This window comes from Rhipicephalus microplus, chromosome 9, assembly GCF_043290135.1.
Source record: "Rhipicephalus microplus isolate Deutch F79 chromosome 9, USDA_Rmic, whole genome shotgun sequence".
NCBI classification, from domain to species: domain Eukaryota; kingdom Metazoa; phylum Arthropoda; class Arachnida; order Ixodida; family Ixodidae; genus Rhipicephalus; species Rhipicephalus microplus.
This window is the reverse complement of record NC_134708.1, coordinates 46,676,106-46,696,698: the sequence shown is the minus strand read 5'-3', so window position 1 is coordinate 46,696,698 and position 20,593 is coordinate 46,676,106. Positions and strand designations below refer to the sequence as shown.

Here is a 20,593-nt window from a genome sequence, read left to right as displayed (position 1 = left end):
TGATTGATATGAGGTGTTTAATGTCTCAAAACCACCATATGGTTATGAGAGATGCCATAGTGGAGGGCTCTGGAAATTTCAACCAATAGGCTGAAGTGCGTATGGCTGGCCCTCCCAAATTATGTCAGGAAATCTGCCACTATCATTAAAGCAAAAAGTATACAACCACTGCATACTGCAAGTTCAAACATAAGGGGCTGAAACGTGGAGACTGGAGAACAACAAGACAACTAGAGAAAAAACTATGGATTACACAGCAGATGATGGAATGTGAAATGACAGGAATAACATGAAGAGATCAAAAGAATCAATAATAGAGCAGACAGGAGTTGCAGATATCCTAGCTGACATCAAACGAAAAAAAAAAAATGGACCTGGGCTGGTCATGCAATGCGCGAGAACAAACAACTGGTGGACAGTAAAGGCAACAAAATGGTTACCAAGAGACGGGAAACATAGTCAGGGAAGGCAAAGGGTTTGATGGAGTGATGAAACTGAAACGGTACCTGAAGGAACTGGAAAAATGTGTTCCATTGAACAGGAGTTCCTTTTACTGACAGATGAACAGGGGGGGGGGCAGAACAAAGTATGAAGCTAATCATATCAGAGGCGGTTGTTCCATTTATGCAGCAGTTCCGTTAAGCGGATTTTGGTTTACTGGGAGATCACTGTACCAACACACATAAACGGGCATTTGCCTAGAGGAAAAAAAAAAAAACTGTCAAATGCGTCCTTGCAATTCAGAACTGCTATCAATGCGGCAAACAGCTCATTAACTGAAAGTCCTTTTTGCCCACTTTTCTTTCTTCATGTGTACTTTACAATTACAACTGATACCAGCCTCTATACTTTTTCTTGGAATCATTGTTAGCTAGTTCTCATTAATATTGTGTCTAACAAAGAAAATGAGCCCGTAAATTTCGGTTTTCTTCATTCATAGTGAGGGTCTCGTCCTGGTAGACTTGATGCCTTCAGGTAGTACACGAGGAATCATTGGTCAGCTGCTGGCCTACAATAAGTTAACGTGCCACGTGATGCCAACAGGCAGAAAAAAAGACTCGCCATAATGGCTACTGGCCACGCTGACGGATACTCACACGGTTCAATGCCCATATATACCCAATAAAGTGGACAAGAGGATGACTGCTACTGAAGCTCAGTTGGTAGAGCAGTTGGTAGAGCGTCATTCGAAGGTCACAAGTTCGGTCCCTGCCAGCAGAATGTTATCTTTTCATCCACATTTCGTTCTTCACATTTACATTACAATAGCATCCCCAATGCTTTCCTTAGACTCACTGTCCCTTAGCTATCATTCATATTGTGTCTAACAAAATGAGCCCTTAAATTTCCACTTCTTTCCTTCCCAATACAAATGAGAGCACAGTGCATGAGACAAATCGGCAAGAACCAAATTGCCCACGCACCTTAAAAAACTGTGGAGATAAAAACGCAGAAGACGATACCTTCCAATTACATTTTTCCAAAAAAGTCACCTCTTTTTATGAAAGAGATAAGGATGGCACACTCATACACGGATCTTGTTCGCATTTTCGCATAAGACATGCTTCAACGTCTGTTTGTGACATTTCATGTTCTTGCCCACGCGTGTTTTCAGGCTGGATCACTCAACTTTTTCAAACTGAGTAGTACCCACAGGCCCTGCCCCAGACTTTTCTACATGTGCAAACACCCATAAAAGGGACATTTATTTTTCATTCAAAATTTTCTTGTGCTCGACGGTGATGAATTTCATTTTATTTTTCATTATTTCATACTGTGACCCCTTTCAAGCTGTTACAGGGTGGGGAAGCTTAAAAGAAAATATACAAACGGCATAGTACAAGCAGCACAATGCAAACTCAACAACAGGAATGTATGCACAGCATGTGCGAAACTGCGAATGGAATACAAATCAGTAGCATAGCAACAATATTGTGCAATTATACATAACAATAAGAATGTTATAATTAAGCGCCAAATGACTGTTTTTTTTTTCGAAACTCACAAACTCATACGTTCAAAAGTTTCTGAATTTTGTTTTTTCCATTCTTTGATGGTTATGACCAGGAAAGAAAGTTTGGAACATCAACTCTAGGCACGCAAGGTCTAATAGCAGATGAGTGGGAGGACCGACATGAAACTCTGCCTAAAGGCTGCAATTAGAGCCCGGGGTTTATGTTCTGCATATCGTTATACAGTTGATGAAAACATTTTAGCCTGGCTATTTTCCAGCATGAAGGCAAACTCGGAAGGTTTGGCTTATCAACCAGAGCAGTCACAGATTAAGCGTGCAACGAGGCACTGCGCGCAATCAGTCTGGTTGATTAGAATCAGTGAATATGGGTCCCACACGTACTCCAGGTTGGGTCAAACAACTGTAGTGTAAGCGTTAAGTTTTACATCAGGAGATGCTTGTTTTAATTTTCGTCGCAACACTCCCTGCTTCCGCTAGAAAGATCCACAAATGTAGACAAAATTCTCACTCTAGCCTAAGTTATGCACGACAGTAACACGTAAATACTCTCCGTACTGGATCAAATATTTGTTAATGACATGTTCAAAGAATTCACACAATGGTAAGGAGTTTACATTTATGGTAATTATTTACTTTTAGTTTATCACTAGCTTTGAAGATGGGAACCACGTAGCCTATGTCTAATTATCTAGTGAGGTGCGTGTTTTGAGAGATGCTGTGAATACTTCAACTAAAAAATTTGAAACACATTTACGGTAACCTTTCAGGAAAGCATTCAGCATTTTATCCAAGTCGGAAATTTTCCTCACTATATAGTTCTGACTAGTGCAAACCCATGTGCTGCAAATAGAGGTTTGAATCACCATCAAGAAATAAATTCTTTGCTACCCTTGCATCACAACTCTTAACTGGGCAAGTTCATGCGTTTACATCTTGGACGAATGAACAGCGTGAAAGAAATGACGAACGAGCAGAGGAACAGTAGTCTCCAGGGCTAACTCGCAACTAAAGTTTAAATTCGAACTGAAGCAGAATAAATAGCAAACAAACCATCACACATGCACAAGGTGACATACAGGAGCAAACACAAAAAACCCTAAGTGGCTGATTAGACATGCACATGACGCAATATATCCCTGAGATATGACACTTCTGCCTTTAATAATGTTAACGAAGTGCTAATGAGTTTTTTTGCTACTTTATGTCACCTAGCACATCTGTGATGTCTGTTTGTTTTCATGCTTCTACAAATGCTATCTACAATGCCTTGTTTTAAATAGAATTTTCGTGCTGCACCCCTGGTTCTGATGGCGATATACAAATCCGTATTCCTGTACTGAAGCCCAATACTTTTTACACAACAGCGAAATTGCGTGCGCTGTGTATAAAAAAACACATTTAAGACTTTCCTGCATACAACCAAGCATGTTTATACACTTTGCACATTTTCCATAATGCTGTTTTTTTTTAAAGCGAGCGCATTAAGATGCTTGGCATGCTTTTAAGTATGCAGAAGGTTCACTGTTGGTCCCATCTTGTTCGTACATGCAGATTGATAGTCCAACAGAAAATTTTACATTCACTCTCTATGTTAGTCACTCAGCGTTGGTACTTAACACATTTACTAAGGTCACCAGCTGTTCGTTTTGAACATTGTACACCATGCTCCATTTTGTTTCACATTCGGCATGCACACCTCTAACACTTTCTGGTCAGATAAACTGCAATGCCACAGGTAACATGACATCTTTATGCATATTCATGTCGGTGTGGTTACATTTTTGTTCAGCACAATGTCATACATGTATAAATCGCTCGTGAGACATCCGTGGAGCCCTCACAGCAAAAGATAAGACAGGAATGTTAAGTCTTGCCCAAGTATCATTGCTTTTACGTTGCCCTATTTTCCCCTAACCTGAGGTTATGGCCTGACCGAGATCATCGATTGAGTCCCGGCAAAGCAAGTTTATTTGGCTTCCTCATCTCAGCAGAAGACACATTCGACATATTGGCATATGTGTTAAGTTGTTCAAAGGCACATAGGATATTTTCTTCAAGAATGACAGACTGCTCTCTACGTAATAGACTGTAAGAAACTCCAGGCTTAGGTGTACAAAAAATTTACAAAACACTTGGAAAGTCAGTCTCCCCGAAGAAAAAAAATCAATCTTCCATTAAGCCCCTCCCCCCAAAAAAAAAGTCAGAACCTTGGGTACTTCAGAAATTCAGGGCTTTTTCTTTGCATGGCATTGGGCCATATGGCAAATGAAAGCGAATTCCCGTAAAAAGGATGCACTGCAGTGGACACAGGAAAAGGGACGCGTTTCTCTGTGCACGCGCATGTGAGCCATAAGGTGGCTTAAATGAGAAAAGGATGCACTGCATTGGTCACAGGAAAAGGGGCGGTCCCTTGTGTGGGTGCGAATGTGTGCCATGAGACCCCAGTTCTGGGAGAATGCAGCTGGACAAAGGTGGCAGTTGAAAGGCCGCTCGCCCGTGTGTCTACGAAGGTGTCTACGCATGTGCCATCTTTTCTTGGTAACGTAGGTGCACTGATGACAGGAATGCAGCCCGTCTTCTACGGATGAGAGAGAATGGTACTGGTCTTGGGATGCCGAAGACAAAGAACCTGCAAAGACACAGGAAGCAGAGAAAGGCAATGCAAATCGTGTTTTATACACTACAGAATCCGGCCGCGGCACCAGGGAAACAAGAACGGTTACTGCACTGGTATGCGTACACTGTCCACAGAAACTGCACATTATACTGAAGTTATAGTTCACTGATACAGTACGTGTCTTACAAGAGTTCCCTTCTTTTGAGATAATTGCAGTGCTTTGTACATGCAGATACCTGCTGCTATGCATAAAGGCACGATTTTGATGCAATTCCGACACTACACTTAAACAATAAGACTTTTTAGTATATCTCCTTAGATCAAGCACCAAACCATTAATTAAGCTAATTATCATAATTTCCCTTTGCATGTCTACAATTCAGCATGCATCAGTTCATATGTTAACACAAGAAGCATACAAAATGAAATGCAAGTTAAGGTAGTCTATAATATAAAAAAGAACAATTACAAGGGTTACAATAACACCACAGCTCTGGTGGCCTGAAATACACATTCATTTTTAGCATTGCGCAAACAATTAATGTTTCATGCATGGACTGTATAAGTTAACACACTGCCCATTATTGTTCATACAGTGCTTCAATGAAGCGATAAAAATGCAATAAAAATGCCCCCCTCCTAAATAAAAAACTATTAATTTGCTCCAAAAAGTACACAAGAAGATACTACTGTCTATCACTATATATAATCGATTATCACAAATAAATGCAGTAGATAAACAGTAAAGCCCCATTTAGAATGCTATTGTGACATGCTTGAATTATCGGAGACCTTTCAAAGTATTGCCCTGCACAACACAAACATTAACTTAAGAAAACACTACATGACACATCGGGCATCAAAGTATCACTACCACGAGCAAAAGAAATGCACTATCTCAAATACAAGGTAATACATGGTCGACCACATCTAAGGTGAACACCTGCTTCGAACTGGTAAAACTAGAATATTTATTCTGCTTCACAAGATAGATGGGTGAATGAACTTTATTTGGTTCGTCGGAATGCGCTTTAGCACATTAAGGGCTGCTCCCACATCGGAACAGAAAGACCAAGTCTGTCTGCTGCATCACGGGCCCGTTGGACTGCCCATAATTGTTTTTTGAGTCCGGAGTTTGCAATTGAGATGATATGTATAACTAACTCGGAACATACGCTCTGGTGGTGCACCCGCTTAACGCTGTGGGGAAGTGATCACGCCGTTTAAATGGGAGGGTGCTTCACAATAAAAATGTTCCTTATATGACATCTAGAAGTGGGGCTGATAAGTCCCCTAACAATTTCTCGAATTATGTATCAAACATCAGCTTCTGTCAGGTCTTGAACCCTAATAAGGGGTTCACCATAGGTGTAAATGAGTCTGTACATATTAAAGGTTCAGTGAATGGTCTCTCAAAATAAAGGAAACGAGAACAACTAAGCCCCTTTACTTGCATTCAAATTAATCCCTTTTCGCTATAAGACGCTTCTTACATCAGTAGTAAAGACTTTCAACAAACACTATTGATGAAGTTGTTAAAGACACCGCTATCAAACAGTTCCAAAAGACTTAAAGCACTGAAACAGCTACGTACATTGTAATTATTGCTAGACACAACACTAACACTCTACAAGTCTATGTCTCAGTTTAGCCTAATTTGAAGAATACTTCTTGGTATGTCACTCCACGTTATGCTCGATTTTGCAATAACACGAGTTGCACAACGGTTATGTAAGTGTGGTCATGGCACACTCAGCTGCTTCACGAGTTTCCGATGCGAAGGTGCCTTTCCTAGCCAGCAAGGTTTCTAACATAATTTAATAAAAGAGGTGCAACAAGCAAAACCGATACAGTTCAAAATTATGCCAATTTTGATGATGGGAGGCTATGCAGCGACTTTAAAGCACAATAAGAAAACCACTGTACCTTGGATAGCACTGCAGTTGATATACACCAGTTTTGACATCAAACCTATTTGAAGGCACAACACAAAAACAGAAATGCAAAGAATGACGGGGCAAAATTTTTGAAGAAGTAACAAAATGGTTGTAAACATGCTGCATTGCAAAAACAAAGTGCCGCCGACAAGTGTTGTGGCAAGTTACCCGGGAGATTTTTGGCATAATTTGGGCTGGCATAAATGTGCATACCGTTGAACAGAGACAAGAGTATGCTTCGTAAAGACAGACGCAGTTTTTTTATCCATGATGACTAAAAAACACTGCGGTAAAGTTCACTTTTTTCTTCTCAATATAAATGGACAAACAGTTCCAAAAAGATACATCCCATTTGACTTGTTTCAATATAACTTATCAGAGGCAGCAGCCAGCAAACACCTGCATATTGCTATCACGATCTCAGGGCTATATTGCAATCTAACGGGGCAAACGTCACTTGAAACTGCAAGTATGATCCATCTTGCAATGCCCGAAGAACGCAACTTCTTGGAAGCTCAGTAGAGGGAATAAACAGATCTGAAATAGCATAAAGATTACTGTTAAAAACTGGCCTAAAGAATGGCAGGCACCACTCTTCTGAAAATTTTCACCCTTGGCATCAAATGATCTTGCAGGTAAGAATTTACACCGGGATCAATTAAAACTCTCAGGCAACAACCTTTTCAGCAAGTAACCACACGCGACTGCCTTGGTTACTGAAGACAAGCTCTGGTGGGCGACACGAAATTAACCAGTTGTACTTAGTGGCAACTACACAAGAGAACATGTAGCGCAGAAATACATAAAATTCCTTTATTTAGAGGAGCAAATTTAGGTTCTTAATATTTGTTTTTTTATCTTAGTAAAGCCACTTGGTTGGCTGGCCATCTCAAGTGGCACAACAATGGTCTTATAAAATTTTGCTTTTTGCTACAAACATAAAAATTAAGTTCCTTAAGTTTGATCATTAATAAAATGCTGTATAGCAAAGACGACACAGATGTATTAATTAAAATATTGAATAAACACAACTTTGTACCCAACATTTTATTACAACATTGCTCTGCTTTGATGCTGGGATGAGCAAGCTTTGAAGTGTCATTCCTCGTGCTTTCCTGTTGAAGCAAGAAAAGATGACAGAGGCAAATTGAACATAAATTGTCAGAGAAGATTAGGGAAGAAGGAATATTAAAAAAAAATCAAATTATGAACCACATAGTGCATATACCATATATAAAATATTTTTCAAATACTTTTTGAATAATCAGAAATGATGAGAAAACTCCAAAGGAACAACAGGATAGAAGAGCGAAGGATCATTGTTCCTGTTTTAATTAATGAATTATAAAAATGCAAGCACTTGAACCTTTGACAAGATTATCCAATCTCTACTCATCACCAAAAGAAGGAATTTTCACTTTAATCTCCATCTAGCCAAAGCGAATGTGTCCTTCAGAATCATTATTGTGAGATTCATGTTGTGCATTCATGAAACATTATTTATATTTGAAGTCTTAGTTTTAAGTACTAGATCAAATACTGAACTAACTGCTGCATTAATCCTACAATTTAAAAATAGCACTTGAGGGCCATAGTCACTACCTTATAGGACTTTCTTCAGTGTTCTTAATTATGGTATCTTTCCAGCTAGGTCAAAAGAATGGATGCATCTGCAATAGCACAGAGGTCACCGTTAAAGCCAGCCTGAACACATGGTACGCTCATGCGAAGTTTCACCACTTGCACCAACAGCACCTGGATGTAAAAGACACTCGCTATCAATTATATTTTTTGTCAATATTTGAATTGATCTACTACATTTCAATACATAGCCACCCGAGTTATTCAATCATACCAGTTGCGAAACTATTCCAAAACCCAGACACACAATTAGTTCAATTCATTAGAAACTAGCAGACTGTCTCACCTTCTGGGAGCAACAATGCTAAACAAAATAATGCGAATAATAGCTGGAGTGCTGATAAACAAGTGGCGCGACAATCTGCACACTCTTGACACATGGGCCTATGTCATGTCCGTATTTTGATACATGGGGCTTATAGGGGGGTATTGCAACTTATATGACTGGATAACTCTCATAGAAGTAGCCGATAGCATTATCGTTGAGACAAGCTGTAGCAGTTGACACAAATTTGAGCACTAGTAATTTTCAAAAACAATACAGCAAAACATCTCCTTTCCTGCAATGCAGCACTGGGTAGGATGCAAATATTCCAACAAATCTTCAAACAAAGTATTTTCCCGGCACTGCAGTTGAGTGAGTCAACTATTTAAATCAGAGCAGCAGCAACTCAATCCATGTGGTTTCTGTGTGATAGGGCCTTCACCAACAATAATGCTCTGTTTATTTAATGATGCCTCCATAATAAGATAATTATGAGATGCGTGTCAGGGGGAGACGCTGCGAGCGCTGACGAGTGCAGACGCGCTTCACGTCGGCTCCTGCTTTCATGAACAACTTCGCAGTGAAAATCATCACGTGCATTTCTCATAGTGATATCAGAAGATTTGCCTCGTCATCCAGATTCTCAGGATACCAAAGACAAGGTGGGCCAACTGTTTTTCGTCTTTTTACGGCCTTTTCTCGGTGCACACCACACGAGACGCTGTTAAGCCTCGCGAAACAGGCCGGTTTCCTCAGGGAGCCGGCGCTGTAAACCCAATGGAATCTACCGCGTCGGCAGGCGACGCCCAAGACAGTGTTGCTGATTCAAGGACAATGGACGTACAACACGATGATGATGAATCGCCAGCCACTACCGAGAGTGAAGAAGGCTAGCACACCGTCTAATACGGACGTCGTCGAAAGCCCGGACGTGAATCGGTCAGGGACGCTGATGGCATCCATGGTGCTAACAACAAGGTAGAACCCGGTTTTCATAACACGCAAGCCAAAACGCAGGAAAGACGGATGAGCCACATCGAAAAAGCGAGCAGAATGCCCAAGCTGCCAGCGGGAGACTACAAATTCTCATCCGACCGAGAGGAGGCCTACGCGTAGTCGCACTCGGCCACACCGATATAACCAGAGGCATGCATGAAGCCGCGGTTACACCACCAGAAGTCTGGCACTTCGACGTGATATGCCCCAACAAGACACAGAACATCATGATAGTGAGGACACCAGACCCCGACCGAGCTGACCAGTACAGCAAAATCAAGACAATACTTATACGAAGCAAAGAATATGAAGTGGCAGCGTATGAAACAGCGCCAGAAGATACAGCCAAGGGTATCATCAAAGGAATCCCACTGGAAAAAATGCCCGGTAGCATTAGGGCGGCCCTTGTCACTGAAGAAAACCCCAGCATCATCACAGCAAAACGACTGGGGAATACTACAACGGTCATTGTGCTCTTCAGTGACAACAAGGTACTCTCCAGTGTGTGCTATGATGGGGTAATAATACCATGCACACTATACCGCAAGCAAATTGACTACTGCAAGCAGTGCGACAGACTGGGACATAGAAGTGACGTGTGCCCCAACCCCCAAGATACACTTTGTGCTGGTTGCGGCATTCACAACGCCAAAGACGACCACAGATGCGACCCTAGTTGTCAAATCTGTGGAAAAGACCCCGTTACAGCCGATAAAAGCTGCACGGCCAGGTTCAAGAAACCTTACATTGTAAAACAGAGACAATGGGCCAGACTACGAGAACATCAAAGGCAAAGCTCATCTCCACCAAGAGGACGTCCACGAGAGCGCTCGACATCGAGACCCGGAAAACGACAGCAAACAAGATCCCGCTCCGGTTCAAAGAACCGCAGCCCTGCAAGCTCGCAGCCCAGTTCCAGGTCAGGATCGGCGTCTAAAGGACCAACAAACAAGGTGAGTTGGGCAGATAGAGTACGCGGCTTGCGACCGGAGGGACCTCAGGAGGTTAAAAATAATAACGGTAGCAATAACAACAACAGTAAAGAGTTAGAGCGGCTTAAAGGAGAAAACAGATGAATGAAAGAAATGATGAAAGAAATGATAGAACAGGTGCAAGCTCAAATAGAACTCCTCACTATGGAACGCGAATGCGGCAAACCCAGAAGCCCTAATATAACTAATACTGTAATGCAGGAGGAAACACCCATAGCCGACGATCGCATGGAGATAACTACCCCTCCGTTAAAACGAAAGGCCAAAACGCAGAAAACTACAGATCCCCCAAGCACTAAACAAGAAAGCATCTCGTAACAAACAAGGTTGAATAACATTCAGAAAAAAGTTGACCAGCTATTAACCGCGTTCTAATCTATCCTGGAAACCACCACTAAGACGTCTGTTGATCTAACGGCACTAGCAGCTAGGGTAAAAATGCTGGAACGAGGACACAACCCAAAAAAATCCGCAGACCTTCAGGGTGTAGTCACGAACGTTCACCAACAACCACAGGCACCATATCCCCTGCAGGAAACTCCCACAAAACCACCAACCCCTCTCATCCACCCACCTATTTTCCCACCTGCCACACAAATAACGAACAGCGATGGTGAGGCGTGGCAAAGGACAACTCCGCATATGGCAATGGAACTGTAGAGGATTCAGGGCTAAGAAATCTGTCATCCAGCAGTACATCCGACAAGGTAACAAGACAGATGTTATTTTACTTCAAGAAACGCATGGCCTCGCCACACTACCAGGATACCAGTCAGTAAGTCCCGAGCGTGAAGAAGGAAATAAAGTTCTCACTACACTAATAAGGAGAGAGATTACGGTCAGAACCCATAATCTAGAATGTGGATACAACCATATAATGACAGACCTTCTGTCTAGGAAAACAAAAGGGATCAGCACATTTATTCTTAACGTATATAGCAGTCCGTCAAATCACAGACAGCAATTTCACTCTCTATTTAGGCAGGCCGTGATATTAGCTGGCAACGCCCTGCTCATCATAGCAGGGGACTTCAATGCTGCACACGAGGTATGGGGGTATGGTTACACCACCCCCAAAGGGAAACAGTTATGGCAGAGCATACAAGATGAACAGCTTACTCTGATAACAGATCCGCATGCGCACACACGCATAAGTACAAGAACCCAGCGAGACACAACACCGGATCTTACAATAACCAAGAATGCCCCGGGGGCTACATGGCACAACACATTCGATTATTTAGGAAGTGACCATCGCATACTCGAAACACACGTACCATTCACCGATAGCGACAGGATTACGACCATATGTAACAGGAAACGTCTAATTGACTGGGATAAATTTCGGGATATCAGAAAAATGATTACCGAGCATCCTGACGATATCCAGCAATGGTGCGAGAGCATAATAGACACTTTCAGAAAAGCCACACATGAAGCAGAAACAGATATCCCAGTTGAGCGCATTGATAACAGATTAATCCACCTGTGGTGAACTAAAGAAGCATTACAACACAAATGGCGGAGGCAAAGACACAACAGAACAATCCGGAAAAAGATAGCACAGCTCAATAAAGACATTGAAAGTCACTGCAAGCAGCTGTGTGAGCAACAATGGGCGGAGATATGTAAGGACATGGGCACCCAAATTGGAACATCACAAACGTGGAGATTGCTATGGTTTCTTTTAGATCCCACCAATACCAAAATTGAACAGAGACACACTATCCGTCGTCTCACACGCGAATACGAAGGAAACGAGGAGCAGCTAATGACAGATCTACGAAACATCTACGTGCCCAAATCGCCGCCACTACAACATAAAAACTATACAGGTGAAGCCAACCCCAACATGGACCAAAACTTTGAGGTAGAAGAGATTAGAGCGGTGCTCCACCAATTAAATGTAAAATCTGCACCGGGACCCGATGGAGTCACCAACCGAGCATTACGTAACCTGGACAATGAATCCATAAAATTTTTAACAGGATATATAAACAAATATTGGACAGAAGGGGCAATACCCGACGCGTGGAAAGAGGGCTAGAGCAATCCCCATACCAAAACCTGCAAAGCCAATCAACAAGTTAAATCTCCGACCCATCTCATTAACGTCATGCGTAGCAAAAGTAATGGAACATGCATTTTTAAATAGAGCCAACAACTATCTTGAGGATGGTGAGTACTACCCACACACGATGATAGGCTTCCGTTGTCACCTAGCCACCCAATACGCCATACTACAGATTAAACACCAAATCAGACTACCCCACAAGATCCACACGAGCCATACTCGGTCTGGATCTCAAGAAAGCATTTGACAATGCAGCTCATGAAACAATTCTCAGCCGCATATCGAGCTTAAACATGGGTGAGCGAGCCTATAATTACGTCAGAAACTTCTTGACCAACAGAAAAGCAAGGCTCAGCTTAGGAAGCCTTACATCTGATCTCCAAGAATTGGGCTGTAGAGGCACTCCTCAGGGCTCCGTAATATTGCGAATGCTTTTTAATCTAATCATGATTGGACTACCAAAAGAGTTAAATAAAATCCCGGGATTATATCACTCTATCTACGCGGATGACATCACAATATGGGTCAGTGATGGCAGCAACGGCTACATAGAACAGAGACTCTAAGAAGCAATAGGAACAGTTGAGCGATACTTGGAAGGCACAGGACTCACATGCTCCCCGGAGAAATCAGAACTTCTTCTCTACAGGCCAGCAATCAGAGGCAGACCATGCAAGTCAGAGGAAAACAAGCGGCAATATGAGGAAATTAGGATTCATACACAGGAGGGCACAGCTATACCGAGAGTTCCAAAAATACGGGTACTGAGATTAGTCACCGAGGCTAACGATGCCAAGGGCGAGACTATACGCAGACTAAACACCAAAATCATGAATGCGATGAGACTGATTCGCAGGGTCACGAATAAACACCGAGGTATGAAAGAAGCCCACGTAATTCGTCTAATTCAGGCTTTCGTCATAAGTCACATAACGTATGTAGCAGCATACCACAACCGGCAAAAAGCTGAAACTAACAAAATAAATGCACTCATCCGGAAGGTCTACAAACAAGCGATAGGAATACCTGAGTATACTAGCACAAACCTTTTTCTTCAGCTAGGACTACACAATACGCTTGAAAAGATTATAGAAGCTCAGCTGATATCCCAGCTTGAAAGGCTCAGTAAAACTAACACGGAAAGAAATATAATGAGTAGATTAGGGATCATGTACCATGCACAACATGGTGTCAAAATGACATCCCTAATACAATCACAGCTAGGATCACTTCTAACCCGATACCGAAAAACATGAACCCCATTGTCAACACAGACCGCAGAAAACACCGAGCCAAAGCACTGCTCAAAGCACACGGCACGAACAGTAAATCTCTTTTTGTAGATGCTAGCCCATACCCTGAACGAAAAGCTCACGCTGCTGTCGTGAGTGACATGTCCGGCATTTGTACTAATGCGTGCTCAGTCATAAGAAACAATATAGAGGAGGCTGAGGAGGTAGCCATAGCCATGGCTATCACCTCCAACAAACACTAATTCATACTGAGCAATTCGCAAGTAGCAATCAGAAATTTTACGCAAGGACGGATTTCACAGCAAGCCCTCAGAATCCTCGTTAATAACCAAGAACCATACAAAGTAGATCAACCGAAATACCTCGTATGGTTCCCGGTGCACACAGAGACTGATACACCCAATCCTAACGAGCTGGCTCATGAGTTGTCGCGAGAATTAACCCGCCGCGCAACCCGACCACACCGCTCGACGATCATCCCTGGCGCCGCCGACGTACCACACAAAGACCGATTTACAGGCTACACAGAATACATGCAACACTATAGAGAAGCAAGGCGCGTCATTCTCACCCCTCATCCGAGTCTAAACAGGCAAGAAGCACCAGAATACCGACAGCTACAGACGAACTGCTACCCGAATCCTGTGCGCCTCCACAGGAGCTACCCAAACTTATACCCGGACAATAAATGTAAGCTACGTGTAACAGAAAAGGCGTCTTACAAACATATACTATGGGAATGCCCCAGCTTATCAACAAATTCTCCTGAAGTCCTCCGGGAGCAGTGGCGACTTGTGCTGCTCAGCTGGGAGGTTCAAGACCAAAAATGGGCTATCGAGCAGGCCAGGGAGGCTGTACAAAGACAAGGTCTCCCGGTACCTCCTTGTGCGGTCTAGCCCGGACCACAAACATGCCGGATATGAAAATAAAGTTTATTCATCATCCATAATAATGGCCCTGTCACATGCTGATGACAGGCTATCTTGTTATCTCAATCTTGGCAATCTTGGCCCCATCACATGCTGATATGGCCAACCTTGTTAATTTTCTACAGGACTTGTCAGAGTGCCTTTCTTAATACGCACGAATGATGAAATGGTGCGTTTCACAATGGAATACAATAAAAGTCCATTACTTCAACACTCATTACCTTGGGCAATCCAATTAATCAGAAACCTTCTCTGGCCCTAACAAGTATCTATATTGTTCAATAGCATCATACTCCTGTTAATTTGAATGATTTTCGGAGCGTGCCGAGGGCAAATTGTCGCATATGTGCGGCGCGAAGTGGCAGAAACGGCGTCTGCAGACAACTGAGCCAAAGTGTCACTATCGTCATCAGCGTGAACCATATGATAATGACGATAGCGACATTTCAGGTTAACACATTTCAGGTTAGTTAGCATAGGGAATTCTTGAGGTGTGGTCAAACAGTGAATGCACACAAATGGCAAGATTTGCGCCTTTTACACCGCTCTTAGGCAAAGTAAGTATAGGACTTAAGTATTCATCAAGATAATGAAAGTGTATTGACATAATGCACTCAAACCTCAACATAACAAAATAGCGGATATAACGAAGTAAATGAAAAATAGTCTTGCAATAGATATAGTGTTCGTGATATACCCTTAAAATTAATTTTTGGATATCACAAAGTTATTTTCTTGTAAGATACAACTTTCTTATAATGAGTCTTGAGTGTAGACATGTGCTTACAGTTTTCTTGACACTTCCGATACCTCAAGATCCAGTTAATTTGGACATTTTGTCTAACCTCACGAAATCCAAATTAACGAGTTTATACTGTATAAACATTGAAAAACTTGATCAATAAATCGTATGTGCAACATTTCACTACCCTTCTTTTCTGTATACAGATAGAGATAACTAACTATCCTAGAGCAAAACCATGGCTATACATAAAAGGCACATTTGGAAAGCAGCATTGGTATGCCTCAGCAATCAAAGCTCTTTCTATGCCTTTCATTGAGCAATGCACACATTAAGCAAACAAACCAATACACTTAAACCACACTATAAGAAAGTTTTATCTTACACCAAAATGTTTGTTATATCCAAAAATTCGTTATAAATGTATATTTCTATCACTATATTTACTGCAAAACTATTTTCATTTACTTTGTTATAACCCATATTTCGTTATATCGAGGTTTGAGTGTTATGTACACTCAATTTAGCAGTCAATAAACTCATATTTTGTGGTCACAAAATGCACCAACTGGTACATAATGTGATAGCAAGAAAAAAAGAAAACATGATGTATAAAAAATGTCATGAAAAGATTGGTCCAAGCAACAATGGTGTCCTACGAAGAAAGTGGCACCAAGGGCAACACTAGAAAGAAGCAAAAGGAACAGAAGGGTTAAATGCATAACAGAGTTGCACTAAATTTCTGCTGTAACGTTATTTCAATATCATTGGTAATGTACTGCAGGAGAAAAGCAAAATATTGCTATACAGTTTCTTGTTAATTTATGCACAAATATTTCTTTCGCTCGAGCAAGTTGCATGAATATAAGAACATGTGCACTGCTTGACAATTTCGAAAAGACAGGAGTAGGCATTGCCACCTACCCAGCGCGGCATTCCTGCCCTGAACCAATACTTAGCAATACAAGCACATCTGCTAGTCTGATAATGATCGAAACAGAAATTACAATTAAGTAGATACTCTTCTTCATACTGTAACAGACTAGCGCATCAAAAAGAATATGTTTTGACTCAACCCTTTGAGAATCAAAGCCGTACATCTCCATTCCACAAACAACCACAAGACAGCCAAGCACGTACATGTATGTCATTGCCTGTATGTTTAAATGCATGCTTTTTTCGGTGAACTCACGTTTCAAATGTGCTGTCGCAATGCAGGAATGCGTGGAATTTTTTCTTTACCCTCTGCTGTTTTTTTTTTTTGGCAGGGGGTGGGGGAGGGCTTTACTTCGCGATGCACCGACTGTTTTCTGTCTTATTCTTTGACTGGTTCACACGTGCTGCACTTGTAAAACTGATGGCTTCCCAGCACAAAAGCTTTTAAAAGGCATAACACATTCGCAATGTCACAGAACAAATAATATAGCAGCCATGAAGAAAAATCTGCTCTGCTTTGACAAAAGTCACACCAGTGGTATGGACAAAGAGTTACCATACTTTGAAAGTGATATGTAGGAACTACTAATGCAGGGTGCAGTGAATATGCACTGGCAAATTAATGCACTAAATGATTTAGAGCCGAGTTAATGTTATCGTGGGTAGCTCTGAAACAAGACAGTTCATCTTCACATAAGTGAGGGGTCGGCTACTACATTCTCAAACATTAAGAATCTATTTCCCGGTGTACTGCATCGCTGTCCTTTATGTGGAGATGATAACTCTAGAAAATTTGGCAGACCACAGCTTTGAAATTGATAAAATAGCTGCCACTAGGGCAAAAGAACATCTCTCAAACTCATTCAGACAAATCAAGCCGTGAGTCCGAGTGACTCTGGGTGACTAATATATTGGTGGAGTTGAGTCCGCGTAAGTTCCGTTGAGTGAGTGACTGGGTGAAATAGCTTTATTTGGTCCACAATAGATGCAAGTGAAATCAACGTCACCTGGATAGACCCACTTAAGGACGGTTGAGAAAACTTAGTATTGCTGAGTCTGAGTCAGTCTGGTCAAGTAAAACTTTGGAAAGTTTGAGTGAGCTCTAAGCGCAAAATATACGTCATGAGTGAGCCCACATTTCTTGCCGAGCTATGGTAACGAGTGAGAGCATATTAACCGATTTCAGGCATGTAAAAAGGCTCACGTACAGTGATTCGACTTGTCGCTTCAAGTGCATCTGCAAGTGTGATGTCATGGCAAAGCACCTCTTTACAGTGCAGCTGTACATCTTGACCAAATGTATCTTCCGTGAGATGGCGAAGAGCAACGTGGTTTATGTTTTTTTTGGCACTGGAAGAATAACATAATATCAGCAGCATGGACTACAACGCTACAGAGCCTTATACACTTTGACGAGGAGTGCAAAATGAAACAATGGACAGTGTAAGTTAGTGCTCAACTTAGGTTTGGCTGCACTTGCCCTTAATGTACGGTCCGGGTTGCAACGTCCGACACAAAAAAGCACAAACAGTAAAGGAAAATGTCTGCACCTGAGCTAGAAGTTTTTAAGGCTGCATTGCATTTCTTTTTTTGAAATAAACTGCACATACGGTTGGACAAGGGTCAGTAAATATTTCCCACTGCGATTCGGTAAAACATCCTTGTAACAAAGCGGCTACCTGAAATTAAATAGCACCATTTTTCAAAACTAGGCTTTCCTTCCTCGCCTTATTCCCAAAGTGGTTGTTTAACAAACTTTATTTCCATTCCTCTGCCAAACCAGCGCAGATTGTGGAGGTCATCCTTCACAAAACCTAGGCATACAGCTAATTTCTCAAAAAGTACAGTGAAATATTGTGAACCTGCGATGTGGCTACAGCAGCAGATCACTACAGGGTCACATGGAACGTGCAGAACCCAGCTCTGGATAAAAATAGTGACTGATGATTGATATGTGGGGTTTGACGTCTCAAAACTACCATATGATTATGAGAGACGCCGCAGTGGAGGAGTCCGGAAATTTCGATTACCTGGGGTTCTCTGAGCACATGGGCCTACAGCATTCTCGCCTCCATCGAAAATGCAGCCGTCGCAGCCAGGATTCAATTCCGCGACCTGTGGGGATAATAGTAGTGGTGCACGTGGGTGAGTGTGTTTACGTGCACGGTGAAGATGAAGTGCATGAAGCACTGCAGTGCGGCGTTACAGGTAAAGGAACACAGAGTTGGTAGTAAGCGCTCGTGTTAGTAATGCTTTCACTTACCTGCATTTCCGAACTTCGGTGCTCTATGCGCTTTTATCCAAAAGTAGTTGGTGAGCAACATAAATAAAGTGAGCTAGGACAGCGCTGCGAGCTTGTTAGTACTGCATGACTTGGATACTAATCTTGGTGCTAGAAAAGCACACGGTCATACATACTAGGTGGGTTTTTTCCCAGTTATTTTGTTCGTGTGCCCGTTTAGTGTCACATTATACAGGAAGTTAGTTTCATGGGTTCGTAGTGGAATAATGCCTTCATTACATACATTCATATGCTTCAATGTCACACTTGATTTTCAATATAACCTGGTAAAGTTATACAGGCTAAAAATAAGAAGAGCACATATACTATGCCGGCAGCAGTAGCTCAAGTTGCTTCCAGCATAGGAAAGCCAAGATACGGTCGTACATACAGTGTAATCATTTTGCGCGCCACGAGGAAACAAAAGAGCGATCGTGTTTGTGTTGTATCGTTCTTTCTTCGTCAATTTTGTTTGCTCCTAGCGCGCAAGGTTTACACTAGTGGTCCAGCATGTTCACCCGACGGCTCTCACTGTTTTGCCAATGTCCGTAGTGTGCCCGTGTCACTAGGGCGCCAGTAATCCACGCTTTCGCGTTTTTGTCATTTTGTCATCTTCCGTGGTTTGCCCGCCCATTAAAACCAGGAGGGTTAATGTCAATGCAATACTTGAAAAAAAAAAAAAGAAACGTCGGCACCGAGATTCCAACCTGTCACGTTGCAATCAACGATCTCGCGAAAGAGCCTCTACTGATTTCGAAAATCGTGCATGCAGCATCACTCATATGCTTGTGTCCTATACTACTGACAGAGCGGGGCGCGTGATCGACACGAAAGCTACATTCGTTGGGCCGTTAGACGAGAGTGCCGGCACAATAACTTTCAACACTAACATGCCGGCTGCTGGCACTCTGTAGGACGGAACACCAGAATCGGGCGTTTAGCGAGCGCACCATTTTTGACAAGTAGCACGCCTCAGTTTTTCGCATTCGTGGCAAGCAAAGAAAACAAACAAACGCACGTTACCTTTCCGGGGGAAAAAAAATCATTCACGTAGTACGTTAAACCCCGACACCAAACACCGTCGATGCACTTTTGTATTGTCTGAGAGACACATCCATTGCGCGCTTTTGACATTCTGCACCAGCCACGAGCGCGGTTGCCCTCCCGGCTAAAATGATCGGTTCAACCAACAGCCCAGCGATTGTGTTCAGCGAACGTGTTTAGTCTAATTAGTCCAACGAACGTGCTCGAACGTCGAACACAAGTTGTCACTAACGTCAATACCTAGTGCAACCGAGCAAGCTTGCAAATGAAAGTAGCGCCACGGTAGCGCCACAGAACACCTGCGCCACCTGCGCGTCCGCGTTCACTTAAAACGACGATGATGATATGCTGCTGTTTTCTTTTTAACGCGTAGATATAATGACACTTTAGCCGTCGTAAAAAAACACATACAAGGAAGATAAAAAATGTAAAAAAGTCACACTGTGGGGTAAAAACAACGAACACAAGTAAACCACTACGAACCACCTACGTTATGCGAAGTTTCGGTTTCGCATTTAATTTTTACCTGGTAGACCTGTCACGGGGTGCTGACAGCGATTAAGCCCAATCGGGATCGAATTTCTCAACAATAATTGGCAATACCTTATTGAGCTCACGCAAAGGAGCCAATCATGATCAAGAAATTTGATCTGGATTAGGCCCGATTTCAATCAAGAAGTGACCGTGTCACACTGCGGTATGGTTCTAGAAACGTCGCCGCGGTATCACCAAATGCAGCCTGGTACGTTCCATATGTATCCGTAGTTTTCGGCTGGTCACTTTGATGGACACGACTGTGACATGACTCGGCACTGTTGGCACTGATGTTCTTTGGCTGTAACGGACAAACCCATAGTGATCCAAACTGGTAGGTGTTCTCTGGTGATCCCAAGGTTGTCACCGAAAACGAG

At 42.4% G+C, this 20,593-nt stretch overlaps 1 long non-coding RNA gene across 1 annotated transcript; it reads right to left on the bottom strand.

The window, feature by feature from the left end:
• Nucleotides 1-15,874: 15,874 nt before the first annotated feature.
• LOC142771730 (uncharacterized) lies at nucleotides 15,875-19,975 on the bottom strand. Its single transcript, XR_012886110.1, has 3 exons — nucleotides 19,923-19,975; nucleotides 18,388-18,472; nucleotides 15,875-17,707 (listed from the first exon to the last, which is right to left on the bottom strand). It is a non-coding gene; the product is annotated as an uncharacterized LOC142771730 (long non-coding RNA).
• Nucleotides 19,976-20,593: the final 618 nt, after the last annotated feature.